Below are 24,395 nucleotides of genomic sequence, written 5' to 3'. Positions count from 1 at the left end.
CGTCTTTCTATGGACACCAGGAGAATATTTTCCTGTTTCTCAGTAAAAGCATCATTGCCCAACTGTGCCTTCTGCCAGCTGTCACCAACCTCATCATCATGGCTGGGCTTCGCAAACAAAGATTTGGGAAGGGCACTACCCACGTTTGTTACAAGTGCGTTGGTGGCTAAAAAGGCCAATATGAGATAGGCACGTCCAGCTGCAAAAGGCACAGCAGAAAGACTCCTTAGGAGATATATTCAGCAAGGCACGATTCTTTCTGCATTGCCTTTTCTCCTCGGGAGCGATCCTGCGTGCTTTCTCAAAAGCATCAGCAGCATTAGTGTGTCTCCAGACCTACCGATCGGAGGCCAGAGTAGAAAGCAGGCTAAAAGGAAAATGTCTTGGGCAGGAAGTCCAGGTGAAAGTTGTAAACCAAAACAGAGGGAGTGCAAAGCTGGAAGAAAGTTGAGCTGTTTAGGTCACCTACATTTTAGGGTGGATTTCCAAACATCTCCATTTACTGACCTTGTATTTGCTGGCTTTCTCTGAGCCGCCACGTAGTCACTGAGAGAAATCACTACTGCTGATCATGCAGGCTCTGACACTAATCTGAGAAGCTAATTCAGTCCCATTCTTCACCTAAACACATCTTTCTTTGTACATTCTCCAGCTGTATACACATGTGTGCACTGTGCACCTAGAGAGGATGAAGACACAAGCAGACAAGCATCGAAGAAGGCACAAAGTAGACGTAAGAATGACTTGCCTTTCTACAGCACACAGAAAAAAAGGCAGATATAAAATCAAGTCTACAACAAAGAAATGAAACCCCTTTTGCTGAGTTCACACTGTCAGGCTGACTTTGGGGAACCAGACAAACAGAGTAAGTTTTCCATAGTGGACAGCACTAGGGCAACACATGCTAGACAATGATAATTTTTCATAGAAACACTGAGAGATAAGGAAAAAGAAAAATATGCCCACAATCACAAACTGATTTCTGCAAGTGTTTTGCCAGAGATAACTACCAGCCTACAAATGCGTTCAGGAATCATTGTTCATCAATTAACATTCATCTAAAGGGAATGGTACATGTTTAAGATTAAATATAGTAAAAATCGCAGAGTAAGGCTAAGATGCAGCAGCCATCTAACTTGATCTCTGCATCTGACACACTAAACTACAAGTAAGCTACAAGAAAAGTCTGGCAATTGCATGGTAACTTGGAGATCAATTCCACCACAGAGGAAAGTGGTTTCCTTAATGAAAGAAAATACCATGAAATCCTCCTATCCTTGGAGAAGTGCTAACTTGGATTAGCGTAAGGGGAGGATACACATAATCCCCCTGCCCAAACATGTTTTAGTTTAACAATATGCATGTACACTAAACTACACAATGTATTTTAACACAGAGGATCGCTCATTTGTGTAGATAATTCCTCTGAGCAATAGAAGTTTAGGAAGCAGTATGACTGTGTGCATCTCAGCAAGGAAGGCAGTGCAGTAGGCAGGGATCACCAGGTCAGTCGTTTGAAGCCGAGGTCCCTGGATGTACACGACATGTCACTTGTAGGTTTTATGTCTGACTAGATTTAGCCCAGTCCCCTAAGCAGAACATTGCCACAGGCTGGTAGAAGCTGCCCTGACACTCTATCATTGATTTAAACCTTCACATCTCCAAAACAGTCTGAGAACATTGAATGCATTCCTGTAGGAGACCTCTGGTTTACCTTCCCCTGAAGGAAGTTACACCATGGGCACTAACACACTCTGTGATCTGATCAAACAGGATGCGGGGGTGATGACGGGAGATAAGAGTCACTGCAGTGCTACACTGGTGTTTGGAGCCAAAATCCTAATGCAGATGCAGCCAATGAATCTTTACTGACAGCAGTTGCAATGATTCTGTACAAGCCACACTAGGAAAAAAGCAATTATAATCTGCTTGTATGAACTATCACGTTTTAATTAAAATTAATTTAGAAGAAATATGGGACAAAATTAATTCAGTATTTTGTAAAGTTAGCATGATGTATTCAATTGTGCAGCAGCTCCCTGGGGGTCTGAGTTTTATTCTTTTTCCTGTCTCTTTTTAATTCCCTACTTATTAGTAGTTTTGTAAGTTCAGCCTGAAACCTCAGAGTCACCTCAGGTCCTCCACCATGATTGTTGATAGCTTTTGACAAGAAACAGAAGACAAATTTTTTTCTGCAGAATAATTTTTTTCTCTAGAGAACTGTAAGGTCCTAATCCCTGTACTAGGGCTGTACATCTTTTTAAACAAGCTTAGTAAATAGTGATAGAAAATGTAGGGTTTGAGGGAGCAACAGGGGAAAAATAAAGTCAAGTTCTGAGAGCTGTTTATGTTCTTTATATTCTTTCATCCTGGATAGTCAGGGACAACCAACATCTAACCAGGAAAAAAATTTGTTTTTAATTTTAGGATAGATTCCTCAGAAGAGGTATGGCAAGACTGAATAAGTTGTCTTTTACTTTTTAAAATCTGTTCAAAGAAGTGTTTACCATGTTGCTGTTGGAAGTAATTGGAAACTAAAAGTATGCATTCAATGAGAAAAAACCCAAACAAATCTCTTCCACTGGGAACACATTTATGTATACATTATTGTTACAAAGCCAACAGTAATGTGAACACCGAAGAGATTAACATATCAATGTTACTGCAGTGTGTCTCCATAGTCCCAGCTCCATGGAAGACCACTACTTTAGTGCATTTTAAATTTAATAGCTTCAGATAGAAGCCTTCACTTCAAATTCAAATTATTTTACTTTCTCCCTCTCAGTGACAACACTAGCTTTCTTCAGTTTGACTTGCATATACCTTCTGATCATTTAAATACAAGTCTCAAGGCAGGTATCCCACCCTTGCAGTCCCCTGCAGCATCCCAGCTCACCTCCTCCTTTCCCAGCTGCACCCTGCAGATACCACTGGACATTTCACAGCACCTGACGCAGTCTCAGCTCCTGTGCACCTCATGCCTCCCTCTCAGCTGGTGCTTAGAAACACCCCAGCAAATGGGATTCTGTACTGGCTTTAGCTAATTATGACCTCAAATGACAGCAACTGACTGAAGATTATATTCTTTTAAGTTTTTTCATATTGCAAACCATCCTTTGCAGTATTAAAAAAATCCCACAACACTTCTAAGGAAGCTGAGCAAGATTTAACTGGGACAAAAGAAAGCAGAAGCCTGTGGTTGTGAGTCTAGCTATAATTTACTGACAGAAAAAAACCACCAAACTTCTCAAGAGGCAGTTTTGAAGAAAACAATTTTGAGCCACAAAAATACAACTGATGCTCCCGCCTTGGCTTGAAGTACATCAGGGCATTTACAGTCGGCACTTCCAGGTGCAGTGCAGACCTTCGAAGAGGAAATGCTGGCTCTTTCACTTCCAGACCAGAAACAGCAGCATCAACCAGCAGCTTGGGTCACTCTGTATTGGGGGCAGCAAGTGGCTGACAAGGTGATCCAGGTGACAGTGAAACCCATGTGATTGTGTTCCCATTGTGTTCCCCCTCATTTTGGAGGAACACAATACACTACATTCTAAACTTTAAAATAGCATGTGAAAATGGAAGTGGTCCAATATCACTTATAATTAAGGAAAAGCACACAAGTTTCCCATGAGAAATACTGAGGCTAGGCTGTAAGTCAACATCCACAACAGACAATGGGAGACTTATGAAAGATGTGGGATCCAGCAACATTTCTATCAGCAAGAAACACCTAAAATTCATAAAACCAACAACAGCCTCTACAAAAGAAGCTGAGAAGGCAGCAGTTTGTGGGAGAGGAATGGATCCAGACGCATAATCCCACACACATACCAGCAAAGGAGATCAGCACATGTTGCCCTTAATGGAAAAGGACACAGGAGAGTAGATCTGGCTCTGGCATCCGGAAGCTCTGCAGCTGAGTCAGGCGACTGCTCTTTCCTCTGTGCTTTCTACAGATGGCCTGCAGTGAAAGTGCCATCCTATGCTGCTGCCAAGCCAAGTGTTTACCTCAAAACCACCCAACAACCCTCTGCCATATGGCTCACTCACGTGTGCTCAAATCGTCCACCAGCTAAAGAGAAATAGTATTTTACAGATGAAGTCAGAACATCCAAAGATGTGATACATTATGCTATTTATGTGAGAAGAAAGGTTGAGTATTTTTTTACATTGATTCTTCCAGATAATTCACTCTGTAAACAAACCTGTGAGCATACAGGTAGAAGAAATTAAAGTAATGTCATCCCACTGTGCTACAATAAAAGAATTCAGATTTTAAACAAGTGACCTTCCTCAGTAAAGGACAGTAACTCAATTCTGTGATTGAGAAGAGCAGTATTTCACTTCACCATTCATGTCTGATAGATGGTATTGCAATGACATTGATTTAAAACAGGAGGCTTTTCTATTCTCAGTGGACAAAGACAATGATCACAAATGTCACCTATGTGATACGTTTCTGCTCAGGCCTCAGGTAGAGAGAACCTCTCAAAAGTGGCTGATTAGATGTAACGGTAGCAAAAACATATAGTTCTGTCTAGAAAAGAGACATCAACATTGAAGTAGCCATTTCAGACTGCTAGCCTGCCCTTTCTTTTGTACAAGGTCCTTTCTTTTGTACAAGGACACTGAAGCATCCTGACTCGTCAGCCCATGAAGCTCTGCTAATATGTTACTGTAGGAGAACACTCTCCCAACTCAGTATTTGATACTCAATTTCATTACATAAACCAGGTCTCAACACCTTTCTTAACACCACACTGTACTTACACCTTACTCCTCCCAAAGGCCAAATATTTGCTTTTTAATCTCGCAGTTTATCAATGACTAACTCCCTGTGACATTACACTACAAGGACCAACTGGAAAGATTGTATAGACTGCAAATTCCCCACAAACGCACTGTATAACTTGAACAAGAAAAGTCTTTGTACTAAAAACAATATAAATTATTCCAATCTCAAGCACTGTGATATAGATCTAACATCTGTGTACCCAATATCTTGCGTTATTTAACAAGGATGGAAAGAAATATTTAAGAAGATAATAAACCCATTAATCTGTCACTGAAACAGTGAATTCTGGCTGTTCACATTTGGTATATGATGGAAGGCAAGTCCCAAAGACATGGAGATACTAAAGAGCAAAAATCCAAAACGAATTACAGCATGACTGCAGCTTTTCAGTTAATAACAGTAGAACAGATTTTTTTTTATTATTTGCTTGCTCTTGCTTTCTCGAAGAGCACCACCATGATACCAGCAGTCTGGCACCAAAGAAAAAAGTAAAGTGAATAAATGCAAGACTTTTCAGAATGAACTATACAAATAATTCATTTACTTCTTGAAGCCCACTTCATATTTTATATACAAAGGAGGAAAAAAATCTATCTACTGTATTTTAAAAGTACTTTTCTTTCATTCAGTGGGCATATTAAATTTCAAGAATTGAAGAAAAGTAAATTTTATCTGTAAATGTATACAAATACGTACTCAGAACTAACATTTCGGTCATCTCTTCCAGATATACCAAAAAAGAGCATCCGATGGCCTTGCTTGTCCCAGAACTGATAAATCTTTCTGGACATGGATAGTCCAAAAAAGGTTTGAACAGAAAGATTCATTAAGTAACTTACTCTTATGAAGAGAAAAGAAAAACAGTGTCATTAAAACTACACTTTTAACAAGTGAGAAAGCACTTCCCTTCTTCCTTCTCTTTTTCAGTCTGGTTGTTCACACCTGATTACTGAGATTATCAGAATTACTGGGGTAACTTCAGCAGTGTCTTCTATAAGCCCAAGTTTTTCATTCCATTATAGCAACACCGTCCCAGCATGTGCCAAGTGCCCAGACTGATCTTTTGGAAAGTACATTTACTCAGGGTAGGATATTGCTGAGATGCACCACCACATCACTCAATTCACAAATGGTGCACTACACTAAATGGAAACTGTTTTACTGAAAATGTTACCTGATGGCATAAAGCTATCACAGAAAGCAGCAAACCACCAGCCTAAATGCAGAGGTGATCACTACTTCCCGCTAACAAATAGGCAAAGTTTAAGACATTGGTCCCAATGACTAATGCACAAGACGCTGTATCATTTTGGATGTGACATCCTTGGGAAACAAGCTATAAAAGAAAAGAAAATGCATTTAAGGTAGGCTGACATGACAGATACAAACCAAAAGCATGGGCAAATTTCAAGTTCTGATTTCCCTAAAGTACAGCAAAACCTGCAGTGGCGAGCAGCAAGGCTCAGTTCAATTTTTCTAAGCATGCCTTGCAGATACCAATTCATTAGCCATGGTTACTGAAACACTAGAAGAAACAAGCAGTACCTATCCTCATAAAGTATCACAAGAATTAAAGAAATCAAAAGCTAATGGTAGATCTCAAGAAGTAATAAAAACAGGTTAAAGAAATGAAGAAAACATGAACCACCTAAAGTGATAGAGTGACAAGCATTCCCCAGAGCTCATCATTCAGGAGGTCTGTACTTCAAACACGCATCAGGGATTAATTTGTGACTCATGTTTTGACTAGAAAGCCTTTTATACAAATTATGTTTCACCTTGGAACCAGTCAAGATGTAATGCATGTGGATTGTCTGTCTGTGTCTGTCTTTGGGGAGGCTTTGACCCAGTTAGCAAATGCAATTTTTGGCGATTGCTTCTTAAGTTTTTTCTTTGTCTTGTTTAGTATTAATTTTTAAAGAGACTGTAAGAATGTTACTGGGTCTTTGCATGGCAGCTCAGCTCACACACAGAGAGCACAGGAACAAGGTCCACTGACGGTGCTGGGTTTCTAAAATACTTGAGGAAAGCACTACAGCACTCTAAGCTTGTGAGAGAGTGTGAGTCAAGCACCAGGCTCCAAATAAAACAGTAACACCAGCTGAGGCAGGTGTCTGTGACAGCCCCTGTCCCACACTATCTGGTTGTTTCAGACCTGTGTGAGACCTACAAACCAGAGAGAAATCATCCCCACAGGTACCTAGAATCTGACCACAACATAGTGACTACTGGTCGTTGTTTCACCTGCATAGAAACTACTCAGCCTCCGAACAAGGATGTACAAGAGAATGTCACCCCAAATGAAGTGGGATTGTATTCAAGGACCAAGGTACTTAAGCCACGGAATAACAGCACGAACACTTGCTTAGTTTAGCAGAACCCATCTGGGTACATTTGATGTAAGTGTCAGTGCTAAGCCAGCTTTGTCAACATCCACGCTTGGAGCTTCTGAAGAGCTTCCACCCACAGCTGCCCCACGCCCACTGCCCTCCCCTCAAGGTGCACACACATGCACATGCACTTCAGCTTAGAAGTCTGAGAATGGTCTAATATTGGCAGGAGTATTTGTGGGAATCCCACTACAAGCCTCAGGCAACCCTTGGAAACTTCCTTTGGTGCAAACCCCTTGTCTGCTCCCTGTCTGTTCAGTAGGATTAGTAGGACTTTATTGCATTACAGATTTTGAAAATACAGTCACTCAGAAATCCAGAAGTGCATGCTTTTTATATAGAGGTATTTCCTAGTCATATTACAAACCAACAAATACTTTGCCCAAAGAAGACTGAAGAACTTTGTTAACAGGAGACAAATCCTACCAAAAAAATCAGTTCAAAAAAACCCCAGATTAGTTAATGTAAACTTTTGGAAAACTTAGTTATTACCTTAAAAAAACCCAACAAGTCTAAATGCACGAGAACACCTGAAAAGATGAAAAATACCTCAGATAAAAAGAAAAAAAAGCTTACAGAATGAAACACTTCTGTTCCATGCTGTAGTTAACCTGTAGTTAAAGCTTAAGTAAGCATAATGTGCTAAAAGTGTACATGTTACCAGAGTTTCATGGATAATAAATCCAAAATCCTCAGAAACTGGAAGTTTCTTGGGTATATATATCTTCTATGATACCTTACTTTGGTAAAATATCCTACATGCTCAAGTTCTACTCTTTCCTAGAATCTTGCTGTTGACTATTGCTAAATCAAGACTTGGCTAATGGGACTACATAGGCAAACATATAAACAGAATTACAGGCTATTTAACTACTTCATTTCCATAGAAATGTGATTGCTTCTCCTTGCTTCTGCATGTCCTTCTAATATTACCTCTGAATGCTCTTTAGTGCTACCAACACATGCATTATGTTAATTAAAAAACCTCAAATGTGCAACAGTCTACCTGCAGTCACTTGAGTCCCTGCATCATCTTTAGTAAATGAGACAAGAACAATTATCTAGCAACAGATTTATTACCATTAGAAGATGCCATGTAACAGTGAACAGTAAACGGTGTAGGCACATTTTATACGTGACAGACACCTACAGTATGTGAACTATATTGTGTCTCAGAAAAGTACTGTAGTCAAAGCACTTGATACCTTGAGTCTATTGTCAATTCTCTCAGAAATTAAATCACACCACAACAACTACTTTTTCTGTAAAATAACAAGCTGATCTCTCATCAATGAAGCCATGCAAGAACCACTAACTCTAGGCTATCCAGTACCTAGCAGAAGAGTTAGAAGAGGAACTAAAGCCTTTATTCCCAGTCCATTTTATACACCCCCTGTCCAAAACACTCCAAATGGAGGAAAACTGGAGAAAGTGGTTTGCTTGAGCTATTAAAGAGTTTGGTTCCATGCTGTGTTTCCCAACAGTTCACCAACACAGTGCAATTTTTAGAGTTCAGCAAGAAATGGTTTTTTTAAAAAAGAAGAAAGGGCACAACTATCTTGTTTTCAGGCTCACTACTAGCCCACAATTACAGGCTACTTTACCAAACACAAAAAGTTTGCTGATGTATTACCACAGCATTGGTTCAGTTGCTGTAGTAATAGATGTTCTGACACATTTTTACTAAGAAATATTACATAGGAAAAATATACACAGCCCTTACATGCTACACCCAGCATTATCTGCTCTGACTACACAGAAAAATGAATCACCTATAAAAACCCACACAGACACTCCCTAAAGACAAACAAGAGTCTATACGTCATGTAATTAAATCTTTTAAGTAAATAATTTGCAATTTTTTTCTCCCAATCAAACAAATACATTTTAAACCTTTTTGAATTAATTTAAACGTTAAATCCAAGTTTTAGGTAAAGTTTAGGTATAATGCATTACTACAACTCCAGCCCTAAAGGCGACTTCTATTATAAAAACAGTTTTGTCATTCAAGGCTTATGTTCTCAATGGAACTCAAATCGTAGATGATACTTTTCCCTTTGCAGCTACTTCAAATATTATAAGCTGCTACAAAAAATCCTGTAAAAAAACTACCGTGCTTATCACCATGGCAACAAAATATTACACTTTTGAGTATAGTATCATATAGGATTTACACAAAACTGATGAGCAGTTATCAATCTTTATGTTTTACAATTAGAACTCCCAAATTTTGTTTCATATAACATTAAGGTCTCAATACCATTATTACAAAATATAACAAAAATTGGTTCTAATACTGATTTCAGCATAAAACAATATTCAAATTTGCAAGAACATTAAGAACATACAGGGGAAATTTTATCACCAAATAAAATGAATACATTTAAGAAGAACCAGAGGAGGAAAAGAGGACTGTTTGAAATTATTCAAGTCATAATAAAAGAAATCTGCTTTCAAACTTCTGAGTTAAAATTAAACACTGCTCTTCAGATTCATTAGGTTCCAAAATACAGGTAGGAAAAGGTATATAACAGGTTTCACAGGCTCATTTTACTTTACTGAAGTTAGGGAAGGAAAGAAAAGAAGTTTATCAGCAGGGCAGAAGCGTGAGAGCTTTTTAAATCTAAATTTCAAAATAACTCTCAGTTGAATGTGAAAATCAGTTTCAGCTGATAAGAAGACAAAATTAGAAACTCAAAGCACATTAGAAGACTTTATTTTAAAATATTTTTGTGATGCAGCATCTCTTAACATACCCATTATAAACTGCAGTCTCATAAAATGCATTTACATCCATGAAAGACCTAGGAATATTTATCTGAATTCATGTTTCTAATGGACCTGCTTGCACCTGAACAGAGAATATCTTGGCCTCCACCAGTCACATTTGGGAAGAGTTGTCAAAGACAGCACTATACAGACCAGATGATATTTTGTATTTCGAGCCAGGCTCACACAGCACAATAGACAACAGACTGCAGATGGTAGGGGATGTTTCTCGGATGAGAACAGAACACTAAACTGAGCGACAACTTCTCAAATTTGTAAAATACAAAAAATTTGCCTCAAAATAACTAAATAACAAAAAAATAAATTCTATCTCCTCTATAATGCTGCTGAGTTACACTACAGTTGCATTGAAACACAGAACAAATGAAGCTACATTTAAAAATGTGTCTCTATCATTATGCAGCCTTGCATTACTTCTACACTTACAAAATCATTCATCAACCACAATTTGGTACCTCTACTGACAGATTTACATCATGTAAAACCAGCTGTTTTTCTCTGATAAAGCATTCAACGCCAACACCTTTTTTGGCTCCTGGCAGTTCAGATATCCAAGCCCATCCCTTAGGTCTTGATTCTTCCTGCGGGATGGGAACTGGAGCACTCAAACCCACCATCCCAGTACCACAAGCAGCAGTCAGCTGGCACAAACTGTATGTCTTTTCAAGGTATTTCATCTGTTGTCTTTGACACTGAGTACTTAACACCAATTATCTGAATTATTAAGGACAGTCAAGTGAGCACTCACTGTGATGAGGGAAATGAGTGTATATCTTGTAGATAATACAAGAATCTCTGTAGATAATACAAGAATCTCTGTAGATAATACAAGAATCTCTGTAGATAATACAAGAATCTCTAGAAATTTAGGTTAATATTTTCACATTAAATATTGTCAGGCTACAACCTTAAGAAAATCTTGGTTGTTGCTGCAAAAGAAGATTTAATGATATCTGACATTAATATCAACTGAAAGATCCTATTTCAACCTTGGACTAGTACCAAATATTCCTATCGTGCTAAATGAACATAAACAGTTTGGGTTCCTGTCAAGGTCTGTCCCTGTCAAGGTATGGCAAAAAATCAAAATGTGCGAGTGACCAAAAAGATACCATTTGGTTTCTACATGTGCACACACTGTGCTTAAATAACAAGTTGTGCCAGGGGAGGTTTAGGTTAGATATTAGAAAGAATTTCTTTACAGAGAGGGTGGTCAGACATTGGAATGGGTTGCCCAGGGAAGTAGTGGATTCTCCGTCCCTGGAGGTTTTTAAAAAGAGATTGGACGTGGCCCTTAGTGCCATGATATAGTAATTGGAGTTGGATCAGGGGTTGGACTTGATGATCTTGGAGGTCTTTTCCAACCCAATCTATTCTATGATTCTATGATTTTTAAAAAGAGACTGGATGTGGTACTCAGTGCCATGGTCTAGCAACTGCAGTAGTAGTGGATCAAGGGTTGGACTTGATGATCTCGGAGGTCCCTTCCAACCCAGCTGATTCTATGATTCTATGAAATTTTGGCTACAAAACATAATCTTATATATGAATTAGGCTGCCCATACTCCCCTTCTTAAAAAACCATAATTCCACAGAAAATCCTGGATTCTCTGTAGTCTATCTTGCTTATTTGGGGAAGATCTGGAGATCAAAAAGAGTAAACAGCTTGAATGAAATAAGTATGAGATACAGGGGCAGGATGATTAATTTGAGGCCACTCACTCAGGAATAGGTGGTATTTGGATATTCTATAACGTATTGTTCTTCTGGGAGTCTGCTTCAACGGAATGCGAAGCTCTGAACAATCCAATCTAGAGCAAAAGGGTGTCTCAGACCTCTTCCATTGTTATCCTGCACTTTAATTAGAGTAGGATAAACACTTCTGATTATGCTCCACCCCATTTAGTTGCAACTTATTATCCCCTACCCACCCCACCAATCCAGTGTTCTTCAGTAAATACTACTTTAATTTATCTTCTGTTACAAGACTCTTGTCTTGTCTCTTGAGTACTACTAAAAATAATCATCACTTAACAAACATTAAAAATTTAAAGTCCCAACAAATTACCAAAGATGCAAAGGTAATAAGAATCACTATTAACGTTTAAATCTAATTTATAACAACAAAATATTTGCATTGCATTTATATGCAGACTCCTGTTTTTGCTACATACAGTGAAAAAAAGGAATGAGAAATTAGAGGAGGGGGAATATATATATCAGAAAAAGCTTACAATTCAAAAATTTTAAAAATTAAGTATGCGTCAATATAGATTAATTTTTCTTTAATGAAAACCTTGTGGGTTTTTTGGCTATGAAATGAACTATTCTGCAACTGCCACCTTTATTTTAGACTAGCAATAGTCAGAACCACCTACATTTTCAAGTTGCTTTTATTGCCATAGAAACGTATGTTTGCTTTAACTAAAAAGGAAGTCTTTTGGCTCAGAGTCAATCATCCACTTTCTATGTCATACACTACAGTAGACATAATTTATTCATTTCTATATCTATATTTGCATACTCTTACGTGAGCTACATCCACCTCAGATACTATGAAAAATCACATGTGGTTTGTGTTATATAAGATATTTATACAACATTTATGTTTAAATGAAAAGAAAATAGTGCAATCTGCTCCATATAAACACAAAAGGACAGAATTACTTTAAAATTATTTATGCTCTTAAATCAATCCAATTTCAAGTGTACTTTTACTGACTTTTGCTTCAATAGCAATGTAATGTTTAGAGCAGTCATGCACCATTTTCTTAAATAATTGTAATTAAACCTTTCCATGTTCAGTAAGTAATGGGAAACAGATCAGAACACACGGAAGAAAACAGTATTTCTGCTCTCTTTAAAGCCACTGACCCCAAGGAGAATGCACATAAAAAACCTAAAGATGTTCAGAGCTAATAAAAACCCAAACATATTCATGCAGTTTTAGTAGCAGAAGAAAGATCTATACTATTTCTGTAAAGTACTAAAATACAAGTTCTACAAGGCAAAGAAGTGGCTGGAAGTCCTCACAGGCACCAGCTCACATGGGTTTGGGCACATGGACACCCCAGGACCACCAGTGGGCTCCCACCAGCCCCTGCCCACCATTGCAGACCAGCCAACAGAACAAGGTTGCTGTGTGACAGCAAAGATGCTTGTTTTGCAATCTACATTAAAAATAATGGGAAAAACAGTCATTTCACTAGAAAAGGCAGAATAAACATGCAAAATTTACAATTAAACATACTTTAGTAGTCACAAGCAATACAGTAACTTGAACTCTCGGCAGTTTCTCAGCAATTCTACAAGCTCCTTGCAGCAAAAGTGGAGAAAAATAACAATGTGTTAGGTTTACCAATGCTAAATTCTGGCCTGAAGCCCACTCTTTAAGGGAGGAATTGGATACTCACTAGGTATGGCAGGGAAATGCAGAAATTTTTCAAGCTCCCACAACATTTAGTTACAGAACACCTCTAAATATAAATCACAATCTTGAAAAAAAAATTATTTCTTCATTCTTAATTCACCATGGCTGCACTGAGAGATAACTTACTTTGACTAGATAACAACATTTTCCATAAGACTGCTGGTAAATATTTGAATATCCATAGACATTGAACTATACTGGCTTAGAAAGCATTATTTCTTATTCAACAGAAATAGTAATACTCAAGTATGTGCAGAATCACAATAAAAAAGTTCACAATCACCATTCTCCATAAATGCAGCAGTATTTACACAGAATCACAGAACATGCTGAGATGGAAGGGAACCATGAGGATCATCGAGTCCTCTGACTATTCACAATAAAAAACCCCATACACAAACTGACCATTACAGGAACAGTGGAGTGATCCTTTCCTCACAGGAAAAAGACATTTAACAGAATAGTGGTTTCCTGAGGGGGAAAAAAATAGTGCTGAAAATAACAAATGGCTTTTCGTGAAGGAATTGTTGATGGGAGGGTTTTTTAATTTGTTAGGGAGAAGTTGGTTTGGGTTTTTTCAGCAAAAGAAAAGCCTGAAAACAGGGCAGAAAGAGATCAGTCTTACTGAGCCTTTTAAAGTTTTCTTGTTTTGTTAATTGAACTAATCAGAGCTTTTTTTGTGCAGGTATTTCTAGAATATGATTGTTATGCTGTTTAATACTTGTGAAAGCCACAATTTCTAAAGAGTTTATAGTAAAATTTCAAGTTTGCAATGCATTTGCTACGCTTTCACATAGAAAAATTCCAAAGCACTTTAACACTTTCAAAACAAACATATCTAAAGAAACTGCAGTTTCCCCAGACAACTGACAAGAAGAAAGGAAGTCTAAATTAATGATGAAAATTATTCACTGTGACTTATTCATGCAGCATTAGTTATCTCACACACACAAACATTTCAGCCGTATAAATCCCCTCTACTCTACATGGACATTTTCCAGGAGACCAGTGGTATTTTAGAACACAAAATAGTGTAAAAAATTTCCTAAAAAGTACTTCACTTACAGAAAAACCACAAGAAAAGAGTAATCCCACAGACACAATCTTTCAGATGATAAAAGGAAAAGACAGTGCTCACCCTTCCTGTTCTTGAGTGAAATAACACAAGGTGAAAGCTCTTTCCTAGGGATTTGGCTCTACAGCAAGACTAGCACACTACTACACAGTTACTGTGCATCAAAATGCCTTAGGGGATACTATTAGAAAAAAAACCACAACCCATGACCAAAAAGCAAAGCAGAATTCTAACTTTTTCCTATCCAAAAAATTATGACTGAAACACAATTCTGAACCAGTTAATCACTTATAAAAACTAGTCAAACAGAATTAATGTAAAGAAATAAACTATTTCTTATCTCTTCAATAAAAGCACTAGACCAAAATACATATCTATTCAAATAGTCAACATGGAAGTACTACAACATTTCTCACTTATTTCTAACAACTTGCTTTCTTAACACACAGGGAAAGCTCAAAACTATTTGTGTAAGGGAGCATGGACAGTTTGGGAGACAAAGTAGCAACATACTCAGCAACAAAGGACTAACTTTTTTTTTTTTCCAAAATCCGTCTTAAGTCAAACAAAACCTCCACACATGGCAGCGTGCCGGTTATGACAGATGTCACATTGGTTGACAAGATTTACTGAAATGGTCAGTGTGTGAATACTTCAGATTAACTATCAGGTGGTGTGTAAGGACAGCTGCTTATTGTGAACTGAACCCTCAGGTTTGCTAGAAGAACGAAGTGTCTGGAAAGGAGGAGAGACAAAAAACCCCCAATGCCTTATTTTAAAAGGTAAGAGAAAAAGACGAGGATTGACAAAAAATAGGCAGGCAATACACTGGTGAAGGCCTTCAGAAAGAATAAAGCCTGACTAGACTGTAGGAAAAGAATATGGTCTTATGTAAAACAAGTAAGTGCAAACACTGTTTATAACCCATTTTCCTCTCTATTATCAAAATACTTCAATTTAAACAGGCTATATAAACACTGTGTTCATCTGACTACAGAATCAGAGAAAAACTACTGCTGTTGAAGAATTATTAACATCTGCTGGTTGGACCAAGTCCTGCCCTAGTGCAAAACCTGTCACATAGAAGGCTGCAGATGAAGAGTCAGCTCTGCACTGATGTGGTTCCTCTGTATTAATACAACACTGCAAAACAAGATTAATTAAAAAAAAAAAAGAAAACTTTTTTGATTTTATTGCTTATGCTGAAAAGGCTAAAATTGAACCAATAGGTGAAGATAGCTCAGCTACTTATCTGCAGCATTTACATGTAAATATTGTTATTAAAAACCTTAAATCCATTTTAGAATTTCTACTCATCTTCACAAGGTCAGAGAGCAAAGAAGCTACAAGATTATCTCCAATTTTTGCCACAGAACCTGCTCTTAGAGCTAACTCACAGAATCATATTACTAAGCTTAGCAAAGTGTTATAATTATTCCTCAGCAGTCTATAAAAAAATTTCCCCCATACCCATTAACATTTTCACACAACACTGTACATTTTGTCTGAATCCCTCTTGCATGTAAACAGGCAGCTCAAGTGCGAGCATTCAGCTTAGAATTGTGTATTCAGTGCAGATGCTGGATCCAGCAGGGAAATGATGAAGAACCAGGCCTTCCTTTCTTTTTCTTTTTTTTCTTTTCTAATTAACTGAGCTCTTGAATACCATTAGCAGCTCTAGAGGTACTGTAATTTTATAACTCCTTAAGAAAAAGTAGATCCACAATCTTGGATGAGAAACAAGTACATCAGTGTAACCACGTTAGAAGAAAATGAAGTCCCAAAGAGCAAATGCTCCTTGAAGGCAGTGTGTGCCCATCTCTTGCCCAAGACTATGCAGGAAATTTAAAATTGTATTTCCCATTTCTAACACAACTAAGCTACCACGCTGTAGGCACCCCCCTCAAACCAAGCCTGCTCTCCAGCACACTGACTCCAAGGCTCATAGTCTTGGTTTGGCCCACTCAAAGCAGAGTGGTGAGCCTGGTGAGCAAACCAGCAGCAACAAACCCTCAGGCCAAGATCTGGAAGAGGTTATCTCGCTGCCATCACTGGCAAGGCTGGTGCATGGCCAGATGCCTCAAGACATGCTAAGCCAAGTTAAATGTTGTAACTTTCCCTTGGGCAGACGTATTCTGCCCTTTCACTCCTATCCCAGCATTAAAATCCTACCATCAGCTTTTACCAACACAGGCTTCTCTCCCCCAGGCCCAGTTTGCTTCCATGGGCTCCCTTCCCCATGTAACACACCATGTATGTTATGGACAGTAAACAGGTGTCTCCCCCCTCTCATTGTCTCTCTCATTTCTGTACTGAGTAAGAAATGAGAATAGGTTTGCCTCCCAACAATGCAAAAATCACCTTCTTCAGCAATTTTTTTGTCTTTTTTTCCCCTTTTCATCTTTTCTGTTGCCTTTACTATTACTTACGTTATGCAAATTTTTGCATAACAAAATTTTTGTTGACCAAAAATATTCTCCCCAAACCCTTCAAGTTCACTTCTGCCAGGAATCTTTTGTCCAGCTTTCCCAAAATCTCATCATATGTCACACTATTTTTGGGGTTTTCCCCTGACTTACTGAGAAGAAACTACCGTAAATGCATAAAGTAAAAAATGCTGTTTAAAGTTTGTGCTATTATATAGAAGACTTTTAATAACAGGCCAACTATTATACAACTAAGCACTACTTCTGGAAAATCAAAAAAAATGTGTCTAACTTATTCCTTTCCAGAGTTGGACTGAGTTCTGAGAAGGCATGGAAATTGGGGGCAGAAGCCATTAGCTTCTAGAAACTCATCTAGTCCAAGTCAGTTGGTCTACCTTATTTAAATACAAAAAAAGTAGGTTTTGTGTTAAAATATATAGATACTTTTATATAAATTTGAAGTACTATAGCTATCCCTAACAGATAATAAACATGAAACAGAGATAATTACAATACCTGACAGCCAGCCAAAAATATCTAATTTTAGCTGTTCATATTAAGAAATAAAAATAAACTATTCTAGTTAAAATAGGAGGGGGGGAGAGCATAGAGATTTGTTTGTTTTTCAAGCACAAGTTACAAACTCCTATTCCCCTGGACATGAATAAAACATGCTATTTTTATTCATGGTCTCTATTTTAGACAGTTTTTGATTCAGAAAAACCACGATCTCTCATGAAAGGATGTCAATCACGAGTCTTCAAACTCTTCAAACACTTGTTCCACTCTGAAACCTATTTTTTTCACAAAACAGATACCTGTTCCTAAACAAAGCACAGGGAGCAGCTGAGTGTTCAGTGATGCACTAGTATTGGACTGCAATCCAATACTGCTTCCAGAGATGTAGTCCCACAATCAACCTCAGAAGAAGAGCGGCAGTTCTGAACTACCCAAAGATCAGCAAATTCAGCTTCAATCTGTGAATAATGTCATTTGGCTTAAAACAAAATCATTATGCTCAAATTTATTGAACTGATAAGAGATGAAGTCTTTTAAATTTTATTTTCCAGACTTGTAGGTCGAATTTTCTGTAGGCTTAAGAAGTTGTGAACTAATAAAAAGCTAATAACACTGTCAGTGGAAAGCTAAGTGTACTTCCAGAAATTTCATGGTAAATCTAAAGTGGGGGAAAAGAAACAAAACTGAAACAAACTGTCCCACCTTTCAGTGGGACTTCCTCTATGCTTAGAGGAAGTTTTACGAAGTTTTACTTTTCCTGCCCTTAAGGACTACCATACATGAAAGTCTGGACTTCAGGCAAAGAAGAGCTTGTTCCAAAACACACAGCTGAATCAGTCTAACAGGAAGAATGTGCCCTTCAGATAGGCAATTAACCACCATTTCCAGATAAACATTCATTTTATGTCAGTGCATTGAAAACCAAGGTGGAAGATTAAGGGATTCATAAGCCACTGAAGCAAGACTGATTCGAAACACCCTGCCAGGTAAACATGCTAACAGCAGGATTCTTGAAGTATAACCAGAGCTCTAAGATACTAGAAACAAACTATTATTTTTAAAATATAGCAGTCATATTTCTGTACAAGATAAAAAACAATAATTTTTTTTAGATATTATATTTCTGAAAAGTCATATTTGCAAGAATAAGTCAGCCTTTTAAAAGACTTTAAGGATGGAAGAGAACCAAAAATCTTATCTCTTTTTATCAATTGTTTTATACAGTAATTCATACTTTCAATACTCTTTGCCAAGTTTTGTAGAAAGCTTTTTCTTGTTATCAGATCATACATTGAATTTAATTAGTATATTTTCTCAAGATCAAATGTCTCCATGTTTTATTTGTCTGCATTGCATGAATTTTAAATTATCCAGAGGAGTACTTTTTTTTATGGGTTCAACTCAAAATAAATTCCAATGGAAACATGCACAGGAAGAATTTTTGTTCTTAAGGGAAAAGACAAATAATACTTTGATATGTAAAATTGCTAAAATACAGGAATGAAACTAAGACATTACTTTCAAGCACCTCTTGCATTGGCCACACTTTACAAAATCTAGAGACAAAACCCACCTGGAACTGACCCTGGCATTTGTTTTGCCAAGCAAGAATTTCAGGCCGACATCACTACCAATCATATTGAATTTGGGGATTTCTTCAACAAATCCTTTGTTTCCTTTTGCCCCAAAGTCTTCCATCTAATTTCATGGTTAGAGCTAACAAAAGCCACTTATTATCATAAAAGAAGAATTAACTTCAAATAAGGATTTTAGTGGAAGTGGAATCATTCAGAGATCTGCACAGTCCTACCAGAGCATCACAGTATTACCAAGTTTAATTAAATCAGATTCCAGCTGATGTTCAATAATAATAATAAGCATGTCTATCTCTTTTTCAACACCAAGCATGCTGGGCAATGGCCTTAGGATAAAAAGGACTCCCAGAAATGAGGGGAGAATTATGATTAAGAATGAAAACACTGCAAGCTTTTACCATCTCCGTGGAAAGATGCATATCAAATGGTTCCAGCCAAAGCCACAGCCAAGAATACTAACAAGTTAAAATATTACTTAAAAAGAAAAGGTGCAAGAAATAGAAATATACTGGAACCAGGAAGAACTGAGGGTCCATATCTTCTGCCTAATAATATAATATTTTAAGTGACAGTTAATTGGGTAAAATTATGAGCTGAAACCTAACAGCAATGAGGTGGTTACCTTTATATCATAACACATTTATCTCCAATGGGGAAATACAAACATAAAAAAGAAGACAGACTCACTGATCCAATAGGAAACATAGAAAAACAAGTTAAGTGAGTCAAGCCTACAGGAGTGAAAGAGTGGCATGAATACATTTTTATCAGTGTCACAAAAAAAGCCTGGCTATTACAAAAAAACCACATTAAAATAATGAAAACAAAAGAAGATGTCTAATCTAGAAGCAGTGCCCATTCTGGTACAGACACAGAATGGTAGGTTAAACAATATTACACTGTAATGATCGATTTTATAAACAGTTTGGTGAATTTCACAGAAGCAGCAGGTTCCACGCACCACTGAGCTCCAGCAGTTTTACACAGCCAGAATTAGTAAGCATAACATGTGCAAAGACATCTTCATGATCAGAAGTTGACATATGTACATGGATAACTACAAATAAAAGGCAAAGGTCCACAAACATAGCAGATAAGGTCAAGAATCTCAGCCTAATTCACGAGTTAGAGAAATGTGGGATAAATAGGGCTGGGGGAGATTACACTGCTCCCCTAGCGTAATTACGATTCACAGTTACACATCCTTCATCTACACAAAAATAAATGTCTAGTCTTAATGCAAATGATGTTCATTTCATCAAGATGCTAAGTTAGTACTGTACTCATCACTACTGATTTTGTGTGAAATACCATGTGCCCCAGCACATCAGAGCTCAGTACAGCTACATGGAGGGGTGTGAGGAAAAGCCATGCAATTTGCAGATGCTTTCACCCAGAAAGACAGTAAAAACTGACACCTTTCTATGATTTGCACTGATCATTATGGTATTGTCAAACATATGGGAAATTAATAATCTATTTAAAAAGTCTCCATTGAATGCTATAATGATTTCTTTCCAGTCAGAAATTACCACTATACTGGCAGCCAGTAAAAATTTTACAAAAAGTGTGGTAGATAACTTTAGTGTTATGCACAAATGACTACATTAAATTCATTCCCAAGTACTTGCTCTAGAATTAAAATTACAAATCCCACCCTTTAATTTGCTTAGGAGTACAAGCTACTTCATCTATACACATGGCCTGACAAATTTGGTGGACTTCTGTGATGGGGTTACAGCAGTGATGGATGAGGGAAGGGCAACAGAAGTCATCTACCTGGACATGTGCAAAGCATTTGACTCTGTCCCACACAACATCCTTGTCTCTAAACTGGAGAGACTTGATGGATAAACCACTTGGTGGATAAAAAAATTGGCTGGATGGTCACGCTCAAAGATTTGCGATCAATGGTTCGATGTCCAGGCAAAGTGATGAATGACAATCCTCAGGGGGCAGTCTTGGGACACCTTTGTCAGCAACACAGGCAGTGGGATCGAGTGCATCCTCAGCAAGTCTGCTGACTACACCAAGCTCTGTTGTGTGATCGAGACACTGGAGGGAAGGGATGGCATCCAGAGGGACCTTGACAGGTTTGAGAGATGGGTCTGTGTGAACCTCATGAAGTTCAACAAGACCAAGTGCAAGGTCCTGAACTTGGGTGTGGGCAATCTCAGGCACAAATACAGGCTGGATAGAAAATGGATTGAGAGCAGCCCTGAGAAGGACTTGGGGGTGCTGGTGGACAAAAAACTGGATATGAGCCAACAGTGCATGCTTGCAGCCCAGAAAATCAACAGTATCCTGGGTTGCATCAGAGATATGAACAGCAGGTCAAGAGAAGTGACTCTCCCTCTCTACTCTGCTCTTGTGAGACCCCACCTGGAGTACTGCATCCAGCTCTGAGGCCCACAGAGGATGTGGACCTGTTGAAATGAGTCCAGAGGAGGGTTACTAAGCTTTTCACATGGCTGGAGCACTTCTCCTACAAAGACAGACTGAAAGAGTTGGGGCTGTTCAGCCTAGAGAAGAGAAGACTCTGGAGAAACCTTAGAGCAGCAGCCTTCCAGTATGTAAAGTAAAGGGGGCTACAAGAAAGCTGCAGAGGGATTTTTTACAGGGGAATCTAAGGACAGAATAGGGGAGAATGGCCTTAAGCTGAAGGAGGACTGTTTAGATTATATATTGGGAAGAAATTCTTTACTCTGAGGGTGATGAGACACTGGAATAGGTTGTCCAGAGAGGTTGTGGTTGCCTCATCCCTGAAGTTGTTCAAGACCAGAGAGAATGGGGCTCTGAGTAGCCTGGTGTAGTAGAAGGTTCCCTGCTCTTGGAAGGGGGCTTGGAACTAGATGACCTTTAAGGTCCCTTCCAGCCCTAACCATTCTATGATTGTGTATTAAGCTCCTGTGCCAGTGCTTATCTGCACTGCTATGATTTGATTGCCTGTTTTTAACTAAAGTGCAGTACAGAACCTCTGCCTTAACTATACTAAAAACTACAATTCAGCAGCAGTGTGAGTCAGACATGTTTTGCTAGGAAGAGTTGTGCCAGAACACTCTACCAGCAATGTCTTTGATCCTTCTCTCAGCCACAAACCCCTTCTGACCATTTTATTCCATAAGGATTCAGAGCCTAAGTCACGGACTGGGGATCTGTGAGATCCACAGCATATTTGAAGGGGAAGGCCACTTTGCACATGTAAACTACTCTTTCCACAACTCTTAAGGAGCATTCTTTTCCTAAAATCTTCCTTATTAGTTCTTCTATCCTTGATTTTCCTGCCTCGTTTGTGCACTACGGTCCCACCATATGAGAGGGCAATGACATTAACAGATGCTGACTAGCTGGACTCGACCAAGATTTGACTTGTCTTGCAATGTTACTGGAGAATGCAACGTCCTCCCCTTCGCTTCTCAAAATGCAAGGTTACAAAACCAAAAGTCCCACTGTGAGTACAGAATAGAGCACAAAAAAGCAGTATCCACGACTGCCAGAAAAAATGTCATTTGCATAACCAGTCATGGGGAAAACGTTTGTCAAAAAGATACATTATTTTCCTGATACCAATCTGAAAATGCTAAAATATAAGCTGCTAAGCAGCATCAGCAGCACTGATTTGACTGAATGTATTAGAAAGGATAAAGAAATGTGAATCATTCACTTTACAGGTATCCCACTCCAGCTAAAGTTGGTTGCAGAAGGCATTTTTGTTATATTGAAGACAGAAGCTACTTGATGACCACGTGAAAAATGCAATGAACTTCTATGATTTTATGACACATTAAACCCAAACTTTAAGGTAGCTTAAACAACATACATGAAGTTTCCCTTTGATTCACTCTTCCGTGACAAGAACAGTTGGTGAAGCAGTTAGAAAAGGCATTACAGTTTTTTAGTGTGGGACTGAAGAATATGTTATGGCCACATTCTGTTACTCCCTTGCAGAAAAGGAGTCAAACGCAGGCTTAGCTTCACTTAGAAACTGATGCCCTAAGGAACTGGTAAAGATGTTTGTGTATCAATCAATGAAAAAGAACATCTGTTCTTTTCCAAGAAAGAAAAGGACAAGAAAGGAAAAGGTACTTTTACCTAAAAGAAAGCCAGATTATTTTCAATCTGCAAAGTCATCTCTCCTTGAATGTTACGTACACACTCTGTCAGCTTAGGGTCATTGCATTTTTTGTGAAACTGGAATGATGTTCACAATGTCTGACAGGAATTCCTACATTCATTTGTCATTGCTATTAACTAGTGTTTTAAAAACATTGTCTGCCACAAATAGGAGAAATGAATAAAAAAAGTATTAGAGCAATACATATAAAAAATTCCAAACAAACAAAAAAACCCTGCAACTAAAATATCCACAGCAAAATGAAATGCAAAGTCTTTGCAGAAGCACACATTTAAGTTGTGAATACCTGAAAACCTGGCAATGAAATCATGAACAGCAAGTTACTTTTGCACTACACTGAGGAGCTGGACAGCTCCTCAAGAAATGAAAGCAATTACAATTTAACACCACTTGTAAATACCACTTGTAATCCACAGAAACGTAAAAATGTATGTCTTGATGCTGACACACAACATATATAACAAAGAAGAACTTGGGTTAAATGAGATGAAGTGCAATTATGATGAAGTTATAATCAAAACCAAGAGTGACCATAGCTATCTAATGCCTGTCTGCTAAGCATTATAACAAACAGGACAGCATACACTTGTAACTACCATCATTTTTTTTAAATGCCCTTAGGTGACAACTCTGAAGTTGTCAATTACCTGAGAGGAAAACAACAATTCTCTGTAACCAAGCTTTCTCATAGGAATGTGATTGATTTAACCAAATTCCAGAAATAAAATCAGTCGTGGGGGAAGTTTGCAGGGGAAACCAAGAGACCCACACATCCAAGAAAACAACCTTATAATTAGTTGCCAGTCCAAGTTACAAATGTATAGAGGACTGATTTAAAAACCGAGTCAGTCCTACTACCAACACCACATTGGGTTCACAATTATGAAAAAGCATCATGGCAAAAGATTTAGAGAAACAAGGTCATACCCTATAGCCCAGTGATGGAAAAAAAGGGTCTGGGTGGGCCAAATGCCTGTTCCTTTTATTTCTACAAAGCACTAAAACACAGAACTGAACAGTCCAATCCCTAATTAGGATGGAGAACCTTAGCACAGGACTCTTAAGCCCAAGCTGTTCTATGAATATCCACTTCATCACTTTTTACCAAACTAGCCTCTATGAACTTCATTCTCCACTCCCCAAAGAACTCAGGAAAAAACAGTATCCAAAGCCTCAAAAACATAATGGGAGGGAAAAATCCAGCCCTGCTTCACACTAGTGATGAAAATTTTGAAAATCC

At 38.1% G+C, this 24,395-nt stretch overlaps 1 protein-coding gene across 2 annotated transcripts in view; it reads right to left on the bottom strand.

Moving 5' to 3' along the window:
* The window catches only part of SLC2A13 (solute carrier family 2 member 13), a 152,697-nt gene that overhangs the window by 92,116 nt on the left and 36,186 nt on the right, over positions 1-24,395 (bottom strand). The window lies entirely within an intron of this gene.

Source organism: Manacus candei, unplaced genomic scaffold (genome assembly GCF_025592945.1).
Source record: "Manacus candei isolate 608988 ecotype Guabito, Panama unplaced genomic scaffold, ASM2559294v1 h1tg000063l, whole genome shotgun sequence".
NCBI lineage: Eukaryota > Metazoa > Chordata > Aves > Passeriformes > Pipridae > Manacus > Manacus candei.
Note: the sequence above shows the minus strand (reverse complement) of the source record. Positions and strands in the feature narration are given on the sequence as shown.